Below are 12,252 nucleotides of genomic sequence, written 5' to 3' on the forward strand. Positions count from 1 at the left end.
AAATCAGAAAGAAATTATTTATAGATCTAACTCCTCCACACAACCCCCAAAAAAAGAATTAGTCAGGTGCTTTCATGGTAATTATAGCAAACTTCATATATTAAGCAGTAACTCTGAGTTATTCCATGCATGCAATAATAGAGCTAGCGCTTTGCTCAGTCCTCTCTCAAATAGCCAAGTTATGTTTGGTATTCTTACTTAGCCTTCAACTTTGGTGTGAAACCAGCATACTTGAAAACAAAAGAAAATAAATTTTTAAGTTATATGTCATAAGTTTTTCTAGAATTATAAAATCCATAAGCTAGCTGAGTTCACTCAAATAAAACTTACTGAATCATTAACATTGACTTTCAGATTTATTCTACCAACTCAGCGGGCTTTCTGATGAGAAAGTTCTACCAGATATAAGTTAAGCAACTGGAACCAGGTCCTTAATCACCGTTAGATCATTTAGCATCTGATCTTACTATCACTGAAATCAATGGCAAACACAAATTACCTACAATGGGTGAAAGACTGAGTGTGTAGTAATAATGAATAACCCAAACATAATGGTCTTTCAAGAATGCTAAAAAAGACTTTGGGGATTTTTGGAGAAGGTTGCAGTGTGATAGGAGATGAAGTTGCTGACAAGTAATGATCTTTTTCTCAGTTGGTGAGCTTATTTTGTTCCCGTCTGATTCATTGATGCCGCTGGTGTATTTTGGGCCTACGAACGTCTTATCAGAGTCTTTTCCTTTTTACTTCTTAAAATCCGAAAAAACCACAAAGTTGTTCCTTTTCCCAGAAGGATAAAAACATCACAGCCTAATCCATGTCTGCTCCACTGTTTCTTTAAAAAGTGCCTGAACAATTTCCTGCTAATATTAAAAAGCCTGTAAGCAAAAGTGAAGGTTTCTATAGCTGAATTAAACAAATATATGGGCATCAAAACCAGAAGACACACAGCTTTTGGGGATCTAATGAGAGTCTAAGACATAAGCATCTGTAATAGCTACAGTATCTCTGTGGATACAATCTAATATTTCACTTTTGATGGAAATTTGTACATTTTGTACTTTTTATGTCATTCAAATTACATCAAAATACACATTTCTAACAGATGCCAGTACTTAAATAAATGTACATATATATATATGCACAAAGTTAATGTATTTGCTGGCATAGATGTGACTAAACACAAAATTAGTATCAAGACTGCAATACGCTGTAGGCTATGATGTAATCTCTCTTAAAGTTTGGGGTTTTTTAATATACCAATTATGCTTTATCACCTAATAAACTTAGAAGATAGAGTGATTAGCTTCTTAGAACATAACTTTAAAGCAATCTAATTTGTGATATTTATGAGATGACACTGCATGCTATATGAAAAGGTAAATGTCCTTTTACTAAACAAAATAAAAAATATAATTGTATTATCTGTTTTACAAGCGCGCATACCATCTGTGTGTGAAACCTCTGTAAAACAAATATTTTAGTATTATCACAATACGTCATTCACTAATCAAATGTTAAAAGGGTATCATTAGCGCTGGACAGAATTGTTTGTGTGACTTTTTTCCTGCGGTACACTGTGCGTTGTTGCCTCCAAACCATATTGTTTGTATATTGCCTTCAATTTTTTATTTTGCACGTTTCCTGGGCAAGTTCCCTACATATCAGTTCATAAGAGCCATCCAACATGGTGAGATGATGAAGCCCCATGGAAAACTTTGGGTGATGCAATGTTTTACTAGCACTGACAAGGTGAGACAGAGGAAATATCCCGGGGCCTTCTGTTCGGTTCCTAAAGTAGGGAATTGCTATCCTTCGTGCCCATTCCCCAGCCCTGGGCACACTCAGGAGGACAGCAAGTGTTAAGAGCAGCTTTTACTTGGTCGTCTCCTTGCCCAGGAGTTTCCTTCCAGGAGAAGGAGCTGCCCTGGCTAGAGCCTGCAGAATAGTCACTCCTGCTATGGTACAAAATCCCAAACACACAGCGGAGGTCACTGGGTCCTGGTTCATCTTAGGGACCAAGATCATCATGAGTCAAAAGGGTGAGCTGTGAAGAAAACTAAACGCAGACTGGCAAGGGAACGTTGTTTTTCATATAATGGGACAAAACTGCCTGATCCCGAGTATGGGAGGATAACAAAACTCAAATGTATGTACCGGCAAATCTTCACATAACAAATACGGACAACAACAGATTGTTATAACACAGCTTTTCCTTCTTGACAGATGACGCAAGTTAAAGAACTGAAGTTCTGTGTGTGATTAGCACTGGACGACACCAGTGGAAAAGACTAGATATTCACAATTGTCAGTCATTTGGTGGAAGAGAAACGTGACTAAAGCCTAAGAAAAGACAATTCTGACCTGTAGATAAAAGAGTAGCGAACCTTTAAAATTGAATAAGCATAGCCAAAATTTAAGGAAAAGAGTGAAACCAGAACATTTTGCTTATACAAAGTAAAGTGAAAAGCAGTTTCAAGTTGTTCTAAGTCAGTGGCAGCCCTGCCTTCCTTTTAAATAAACATGAAGAAATCATAAAGGAAGCTGTTGAACATATTATTCTTTCTATTTTATTAAGCATTGCTGACAAGAAGCTGCTTGCATATGGAGACAGTACTTGAATCCTCTTACGGCTTACTACTTTCAAAAGGGAACAAAAAATGCTGACAAACGTACTTTTGACTGCACGGATCTAGGATCAAGCTCACTAATCAATTTAGGGATTCAAGAGAGATCCTAAAAATCTCAGACTGTACAAAATATGTCATACACAATCTCACAAGGAGACTATGATTTTTGTAATGTAATGAAAGCTTATGGTACATATTTCCCTGTATATGTGATTTCACTGATTATTGTTCAATTCTTTAATATGAAGAACACTAAAAGCAGGTGCATAACTGTCAAAATTAGCAGCTGACTATTATACTGCCTGACTATTATACTTCATTTTCACATATTTTTGTTCTGATGTTTACAGTTCTAGTGAGAAATTTTGTTTCATAGGTAATTTCTATTGGGTCACAGAAGCTTGGAAGAAGTAAAAGAAAACATATCCTCCTTTCAGGAAAATCTGGGTAAAACCACAGCACATGTGATTTTTGGCACATGGAAATTTAAGTGACTGTTCAATAAACTCATTTCTCTATAATATCATAATATCTATTGTTCCTGGTAAAGATGGAACGGAACGGTAGTTTTCGCTGTTTATATTTGAAAGGAACCATATTCTCAGAACTTCTGTACGTTAACAATCCATCACTGAAAAGCAACCTGCTGCCTAGAAAGACATTCTAGAATTTCTGCTTATGGAACTGAATCCTGTCTTGTCAGTGTTTCCATTACAGCGGAGACAACCGATTGACCAAGCTGAACAGGAGCCAGCAACATGCCCTTGTGGCAAAGGCGGCTAATGGCATCCTGGGCTGCACGAGGCAAAGCAATGCCAGCAGGTCAAGGGAGGTGATCCTTCTCCTCTACTCAGCACTAGTGAGGCCACACCTGGAGTATCGTGTCCAGTTCTGGGCTCCCCAGTACAAGAGAGACGTGGACGGACTGGAGAGAGTCCAACGAAGGGCCATGAAGATGATGGACTGGAGCATCTCTCCTACAGGGAAAGGCTGAGAGAGCTGGGATGGTTCAGCCTGGAGAAGAGAAGGCTCAGGGAGGTTCTTACCGAGGTCTATAAATACCTGAAGGGAGGGTGCAAAGAGGACAGAGCCAGGCTCTTTTCAGTGGTGCCCAGTGAGAGGACCAGAGGCAATAGGCACAAACTGAAACACAGGAGGTTCCCTCTGAACATCAGGAAACACTTTTCCACTGTGAGGGTGACCAAGCACTGGCACAAGTTGCCCAGGGGGGTGGTGGAGTCTTCCCCCTTGGAGATATTCAGAAGCTGCCTGGACATGGTCCTGGGCAACCAGCTCAAGGTGGTCCTGCTTGAGCAGGGGGGGTTGGACCAGATGACCTTCAGAGGTCCCTTCCACCCTCAGCCATTCTCTGAATCTGTAATTTAAAAGTTCGTAAAAGTCTTTTCATAGGAGGAAAGTAAGAAGCCTTATACATATTTGGTAAAAATATTTTTTCTAATCTGCTCTCAGATTCTCTTATTCACCTGTGTGCCTAGGAGAATTACATGCCTAGCATTCAACTCATAACTAGCAGAGGAGATTTTTTTTTTTCTAAAACAATTAAAAAACAAAACAGTTTTTTCCTAACTTTGCTCTTGGGATTGTTGTGTTACAATTCTGACTAGGGCCTATAGATATTACACAGCTAGCGTTAGAACATAAATGAAATTATGTCACTATCAAGAGCTTACACTTTAGGGTTGGTTGGTAAACACTTTTAAGTTTATTGTAGCATGACTTTAGGATACCTAACATTTAATAGAGTGTTAAACCCTAAGAGTATACACATATTCACAAAAGTAACTACATATTAAAGAAAGCAAAAGCTTCCTTTGTACCCAGCAGAAGAATTCTGGTTCCACTGAGGTCAATGACAAAATTTCTGCTGACTTAAATAAGACCACAATTTTACAGAGCATCTTTTTTCATGTGATTTTAAATTTTAACTTCCATTCCAAACTCTGTCTGTGAGCTCAGCGTCTTGAAGATCAACATTAATCTTCACTCTTTTTTCCTACAGTTATTCCCAAAACAATGAAGGACAAGCTTTTTCTGTTTCTGAGTAACAAACAGCTCCTCTCAACATGCACACACCCGAATGCATTTGTTCGAAACCACTGTTAACTCACCTTCATTTGGTTAGAAATAGACTGTGGAATCTGCCCTGAAATACATTTTCATGTATTCATTTTATCAAGGGCACACTTAATCTCTGCTGTAACAGTAGCCGTGTAGCCCTGCAGTACTGTGTTTTCACATCCTATCCCAATTTTTACTTAAACTAATTAGTCCAGATTAGGAAGAAGTGCATGTCAAAACCTCTATGACATGACAAAATCAAATTGCAAAGTGTGATTTTCATGGGTAGCAACCCTAGCAAAGAACAAAAGCTGTGCACTACTACTACTATTATTATTAACAATAATAATAATAATAATAATAATAAAAAGGATTTTGTATTTTTCTGTTCCCATTTCCAGTTCTTGGCAATGGTTATGTTTTTCAACTCCCTATAAAATGTGAACATTTTTTACTGAAATTAACTATGGTATTCAACATTAAATATCTGACTCACAAAATGGCTTAGAACAAAATTTCAACTGTTTTCACTCTAAAACAGTCCTGACGTTTTCCTATGGCACTAATTTCAGCCTTAGAACTTGAATCTAGACAAATTCTCTCCTTTGCAGGACTGACTGCCACTGACATTAAACTGTCGTAAATTCACTCCAAAGGGAGGAATAACTCCTTTAATTTCAATGGAGCATCTCCAGATTAATGCAGGTATAGATGAGAATAGAGCATGGTCCCTCATTTTATATTCATGCCCCATCTAATATATATTTGGGTTTGTAAATCACAGAATCATAGAATCATTGAGGTTGGAAAATGTCAGTACAGTGAAAAAGAGGACTGTTTCTTTTAAATGGAATTTTTAGGAATGTAAAATTTAAGAATATAGACAATTAGACTTGGACATGAATGATACATCACTTTAGAAATAATATCTTTACAGTGTGACAGCATTTTTTTTTCTTCAGTGAATTTTAAATAGCAAGAGTATGATACTGTGACATAGAGATGAATGTATCAGACATCTTAATTTCTTCTCCTGTGGAGTTATTGTGACTGGAAAATACAATTTGCATTTATCGAGAATTAAATCTTAACTACATATGCTTCAAAACATTACTGAGAAACAACCTAGCAGCCATATTGTTCTACCTCGTCCTCATGTTTAGCATACATTCAAAGTGAAATTCTGGTATGGGGAAAAGACCTTCAGTTTAACCTCTGAGACAAGGAAAAAGTAACAGAGCAGATTTCTATATTTTCATCACAAAAAGGATAATGGCTTGCTTTAACCATGCAAGATTGCAAAGAAAGTTATAGCTTTCAATAAACTGGGGAGGAAAAGAAATGTTGTATGCAAAGAGATCATTGATAGAGGTAATTGCCAAAATGGAAAAAAAAAAGTTCATGGCACAAATAACATTAGCCAAGGAGATAACTTTCATTTTCAAGATCTATTTTCAGGTACTAATAACTTTCTAAACAAATTACTTCAACTAAATATCTTCAGCATCCTCTATACCCAAAATCTGGACATCATTTTTACATACCAGACAAATTTCCACTTAGCCCTTATTGGTCAATATGAAAAAAAACTCAAGTACTTTTTATAGTGAATTTTTTCAACTCTTTTTTTTTTGCTTTTTTTTCTTCTTAAATCACTAATGGCTTATCCTTGGCCATTGGAAAACAACAGAAACTTTTTTTTTTAGATTTACCCAAATTCAAATGGATTGAAATACTATAATGCATATAAATATACATAAGAACCAATTTCCTTACCGTCAGTGCTTGCACGACTGTGGCCAGTGATGAGGACATCAAAAGTGTTATAGCCAGGACTCACTGGGATCGTATTTCCAGAGTCTTTGCATGATCTCAAGATAGATTATTTGATTTCTTTGCATGCCTGTCACCCTACCTGTAAGATAGAAACAATACTTTCTGAATGTGTTAAACAGGATGGACTCACCATTAATTGGACCAGGGAGCGTAAAGTTTCACAGTTGTGTCAGTGCGTGATGTGACACCATAACCACAATATGATGTGCACTATACCAAGCAAGGCAAATAGGAAAAATATAAGGTAGCAGAGAGGGTAAAACCCCACCCTTCTAAATAATTATCATTCTTTTCTATACCCTAGCAGTCAATACCTGATAGTAAATAATTTAAGATCTCTGAATGCATTGTGATATAAATGTACTTTGACAGATGTTGACTCAAACTAGATGGATGAAAGTCAGGGAACAATTTAGGACCTAGCAATAAATGAAGGCAGGAGGCACTGTATTTGTACTCACAAGTGTTCTGAAACACTGTGTAAGTTAGTTAACGGACCGATATTCATCTTGAGTTCTCTAGATTTTCTGACCCAGTGTTAAGCTCTCCTTTCTATCTCCACATTCCCATTAAAACTGTACATCGTTTAAAGAGCATATGAAACGTGAAATATTTAATCGTCTTTCAGTTTCTTCTTAAAGAGGTGGATGAAAAACTTTAAGACAATAATGAGCCTCTTGAAATTCTTTTGGAATTTACTTGGCTACTGCCACTCCAGAACAGACCAATAGTCTGTCTAGTCCAATATGGTATCACTTCTAAAGAGAATACAGGATTATTTCATAACAGGTAGTTCCACAACTTTCATTTCATTAAGTAGTATAAGTGGAAGAATAGCCCAGACCCATTTGCGTTGGATTGGCACTTAAGCCCTGGAAAGGTTACAAGGGGAAACTGTAACTCTATATTTTGGAGACAATAAGAGGAAACCAGTTTAATACAAATAAACATCTTTGTCCCCATTAGGATAGGATCCTTTGAGAAGTTCTAAAAGGAACTTGTGGTTGAGAACATTTCTCATTCTTTATTGACTGCATGTTACAAATCCTGGTAAGAAGTTAAGAAATCTTGTCAGTCACAGCTGGTGAAAATGATGGAAAGAATAATGATTATTTAAAGTGTGTGTGTGTATATTTTTTTATTATTATTATTATTTTTTTAATCAATGATACTTTAGATTCAGTTTTCCTACCCCCTCTCCAAACTTCATTCCCAGTGCGTAGGGTACAGTTTGAAATCGAAACTCACCTTACTGAATCAGATCTGATCTTCAAGATCTAGGGAAGAGTTTCCTGTTAAGGGGACTATTTCTGGTGATGAAGAGGATAAAAAAACCTGCAAGGAATGAAACATTGTTTTAAGAAGCTGTACATCATGACTATAGGATTGTTTGGGAGCAGAGGAAAAAAAAAAAATCAAGAGGTGATACACAGGAGTCTGGATTTGGTCAACACTTTTACCAATTGCTTTTTAGGGTTTTTCAGACCTTCTGTTTTTCTCTCCTTGCACTTTTCACTAGCTTGGATTGAAACTGCATTTCCTTACAAATGTATTTGCTTTACACTCCTTTGTGCACGTAGGTGGAAATTATCTCCAACAGGCTAATAAAAATACCTGTTGTTTAAGAGATAAGAAGTAGTATTAGCATCAAAGTTTACAGTACTGATAGTGCCTGGACAGTAAGTAGGGGGAATATTAAGAAAACTAGAATATTAGGCTCAAGTTTTCAAATTTTCCCAAAATTGTTCACAAATACATTTGGTGAAAATCAGGAGGTCAAGGGATATGGGCTTTCATTTAAAATGTTTCAAGTGGGCCTTATTTTCAAAAGTGGGTACGGCAATATTTATTAAATCCATCCCCATTTAAAATGCATTTTCCAAAGATGACCCAACTAAAATGAATCATCACTTTTGGAAAACACATTTAATAATTCCATATATGAAGGCATAGATCCGGAAGCAGGAATTAACCATCTGGTCCTAAAGTACCTACAGTACATTTTACTAGAATTCCTTATCTGGAAGAGAAATTTAGAAGACAAGAGATATTTAGGTTCAAAGTACAAATTTAATGCAATCTCTCCCAAAAGTAAGGTTATAAAGCTGTTTCAATTTTATATTTATATTGAAAACTTTCCCCAGAAATATGATAATTAAAGACAAATTATGTTTAAAACAAAAATACTGATAATATCAAACTACCCTTGATAATTTGTTGTTGGGGGTTTTTTATAACTGCCCCTCCCCCCAGTTTTCTTAGGAAAATAAAAACAAAGAAAATATCAATATATCAATTGACATTTTTTTATATAATAGTGATTTTTTTTTTTACACAAGTATTTTCCCTTAACATTCTCTTAAGAATTCAAGTAGTTATTAAAATCACAGAATTACATTGAAATAACTGTTTCATTTCCTGCATGACTACCACAGATAGAAGAATCAAGGATTAGTTTGTTTCTGCCTTTTATACAGATACATATATGATCTGTGTACATGCATGTTTATCATGGCTTACGGTAATGCTTAAATGTTGTCATTGGCACTTTTTTATGGTCAAAACCACTGTAGGAATGGATATTTTCATAAAAGAACTTTTCAAACATCTGTGACTTAAAACATACAGAAAATTTCTCATAGATTTATTCTTAAATAATGTAGCTTGTAGCTATTGCAAAGTATATGCTCGTTAAATCTACAAAAGAATACACTGGAATGAGAGGTAGATGCACATTGGTCCTTAAACTCGACAGTCTAGGATTTTCTGCTTGTTTGTAGGCAGAGTGGCATTGGCATTGTTCCCATTAAATTAATGTGTTTAAGATAAGAAGTTCTTCTTGTTCACAGAAGAACTCGAGCTTGCTGAAATTCTTCAATTTAAACTTTTCTGAACAACATCAAAATGTCACTAAACCTGACTTTGGTCTACAAACAAAGCCTCTAGGATAGATTTTAAAAGGTGTTCAGGTGCTTAAACACATGGATTTGGAACATTCCGTGATTTACACTTTTGTCTAAGTGCATTAATCACCTAACTCCCATATGTCTCCATCTTCAAAAGCCTTTCAAACAACACTGTTTGTTTGTTTGCTAATATAATAGAAAATAACACGTGCTAAATGTTTAAGGTCTATGCGTAACCTTGAAAGGGCAAGGAGTATTTCTTACAGGTAGTCAGCACCATTCATATCAGCTTAATCATACCAAGATGTCGGTGGCTCTCCCATTTTTCAAAAGACTTTAGCTCTATTTCTTCCTTTGAACAGAAGAAAACCAGCAGCTTGTCACTATGGTATTAGGTGGGAGGCAGTGTATGGCAGGATTATGAGTCAGTCATTAAGCCTGCTGGTCAGTAAAAAAACCCCCTCAAACCCCCAAACAAACAAAAACTTGTCATAATGACTGGGGTGATTCTATGCAGAGAGAAAATGCATTAGACAATATACTCACAGATTCAAATTTATTTCCAGAACATGCTAATATTAAGACAGAGAAAATATCTGAGGTACCACTTCCCTACCTTGCTGCAGAAAACTTCAAACACCTGCATCTTATACGTTCTTTCTTTAGCAAACCGATTGATGTTTACCCTGGGCTAGTTCTGTGTTATACCAATGCCCACCTTCAGGATTTGATTCTGTAAGGTATTTAAGTGGGATATTTATAGCGCAACCATGCTGATGAAGACCTTGTATGCTAAGCTCTAGAATGGCGAGGATTTCTGCTTTGGTTAAATGAGAGCAAGTATATATAAATATATCCCAGCCCTTTGTCACAAAACTATGTGGGAGTAGAGGAGTTAGGCAAAGTGCTAGAAGTGAGAGAGGGAAGGTCTACCTACTTGCAGCTATGACACATCGTTCATTGCACGGCGCGTCACTCAGACCGGTATAACGCACAGCAGAGAGCACGCGCGTTGTCAGCGCTGAATGGCACCGAGAAGGATTGCAGAGGCACGGGTCATTTGGGGGAAATACCTCTGTCACAACCCAGGCACAGGTTTGCTGCTTTTTGTGGAACAGAGCTGGCAGCACAAGCTAGGGGATCATCGACTGGTTACTAACAACCAACAAAACTCATATTATTCAACCACATCTATCAGTCTTGGAGAAAGTGATCTGAACAAAGAACAGGTCAAATGCACAAACAGTTGTATGGGTATGGGTGTCAGCACAACCCTCTGCAATGAGGAAGAAGGTTAATAAGAGAAGGTAGAATCTGCAGGGTCAGAGAAGGCATAAATATAAAAATTTAAAATCACTCAGGAAGAACATAAAGAAATAAAGCAGCAAAGTAAGGAGATCGAACGGAGGCATCAGGTTTAAATATACACACACAAAACAGAAAAGGAGTCAATTAGAGAAAGAAGGCAGTCTGAATTTCTGGAATAAGAATATCTCAAGTTATGGCTATAAATAATTAAAAACAGTTTTTATAGCTTTGAAAATTAGCTTGCATGAGCAAAACTTTATATGTGTTATTTCCACTAAAAATTTGCTTCCTCAAGTATTTGCAGAAAATGAAATCACAATGAGCAAATTCATTCCCCCCGCCCCCCATCTTTAAAATTATTGCAATGTTGAGATAACTTCTTCCATTTTTCTGCTTCTCTCTGTCTTCTTTCCCCATATACAGCAGCACTCTCTGTTTAGGGTTTTTTGGTTTTGCAGTGTTTTTTTTAATTTTATTTTTTAAAAATAAACTTCTGACTGGGAGTCAAGAATAAAAAAACCTTAAAGTCAGACTTCAGCAGCAATTCAGAGAAATAATTATTAAACATAATTATCAGGTCAGGAAGCATTATTGTAGTGCCATTGCAACCAGCCCTGTGTGAAACCTTCTAGCAGCCCTTCCAAACCTTATCTAGACTTTACTCATGCTAATATGCTTCTTTTAGAACACAGTGGATAACAGGATACAAATCACACTGTAATTTTCCTTCTTAGAGCAGTAGTTTGAGCAATAATGATTGAAGAGCAGAACATTTCCTGGGAAAATACTAACAGAGGAGCTAATGATCATGCCCCCCATCAATAATATCAGTTTGTTAGTAATATTATAATATAAAACCCCCTGTAAGCTTATTACCTCTAAATTAACAAAAAAACCCATTAAGTTGTATTCATGCAGGTGTTTTCATCACAGTGTCTAAAATCATCACATAGGAACCATTTTACAGACCACCAAAATGTACCCGCCTCATAACTTCTGGGAAATGATTCACAGTAGTACCACATAGCATTTTCACACCAAGAACAAGAATTGGCATTCCTGTTGAATTTCTTTTAAAATTTTAGTAGGCAAAATACAATCATGTAAGTAGAATTCAACTACTGCACTGTCATTTTTTTGTCATTATACAAAAGACAGTGATCAAAGGACCTGAACTAAACTTTCTAATTTGGTCAGGAATTTAACGGCATGCACAAAGCATGTTCCTCATAGTGTGACCATGTCTTACCTCGCTGAGTACTTTGAGAACAGTAAGCTAGAAATTTAGGACAATGTGCCTGCTGGCAAAGGTGGTATGGGAAGGTCAAGATGAACATGAAACTGAAAACTAGACAGCATTTATATATTCATCTCTTCATTAGCAAATCCATTTCTTTCAATAAGCCCTGTACCATCTATGATTAATTTTTCATAACATTCAGAATTGTTATCCAGTTACTTCTAGCAAAACTTGGTATTAAAATCCCCCATCTTTA

General features: G+C 36.4%; 1 protein-coding gene across 5 annotated transcripts in view; it reads right to left on the reverse strand.

The window, feature by feature from the left end:
- Nucleotides 1-12,252, reverse strand: part of LRRC4C (leucine rich repeat containing 4C) — a 565,233-nt gene that overhangs the window by 107,891 nt on the left and 445,090 nt on the right. For all 5 annotated transcript variants that reach the window (XM_052781909.1, XM_052781908.1, XM_052781907.1 and 2 more), the window contains exons 3-4: nucleotides 7,791-7,877; nucleotides 6,483-6,621 (exon numbers count right to left, since the gene is read on the reverse strand). The gene's annotated coding sequence lies outside the window, so the exon portion shown is untranslated. The remainder of the gene's footprint in view (nucleotides 1-6,482; nucleotides 6,622-7,790; nucleotides 7,878-12,252) is intronic.

The sequence above is a fragment of the Harpia harpyja genome, chromosome 3 (genome assembly GCF_026419915.1).
Source record: "Harpia harpyja isolate bHarHar1 chromosome 3, bHarHar1 primary haplotype, whole genome shotgun sequence".
In the NCBI taxonomy this organism is placed as follows: Eukaryota; Metazoa; Chordata; class Aves; order Accipitriformes; family Accipitridae; genus Harpia; species Harpia harpyja.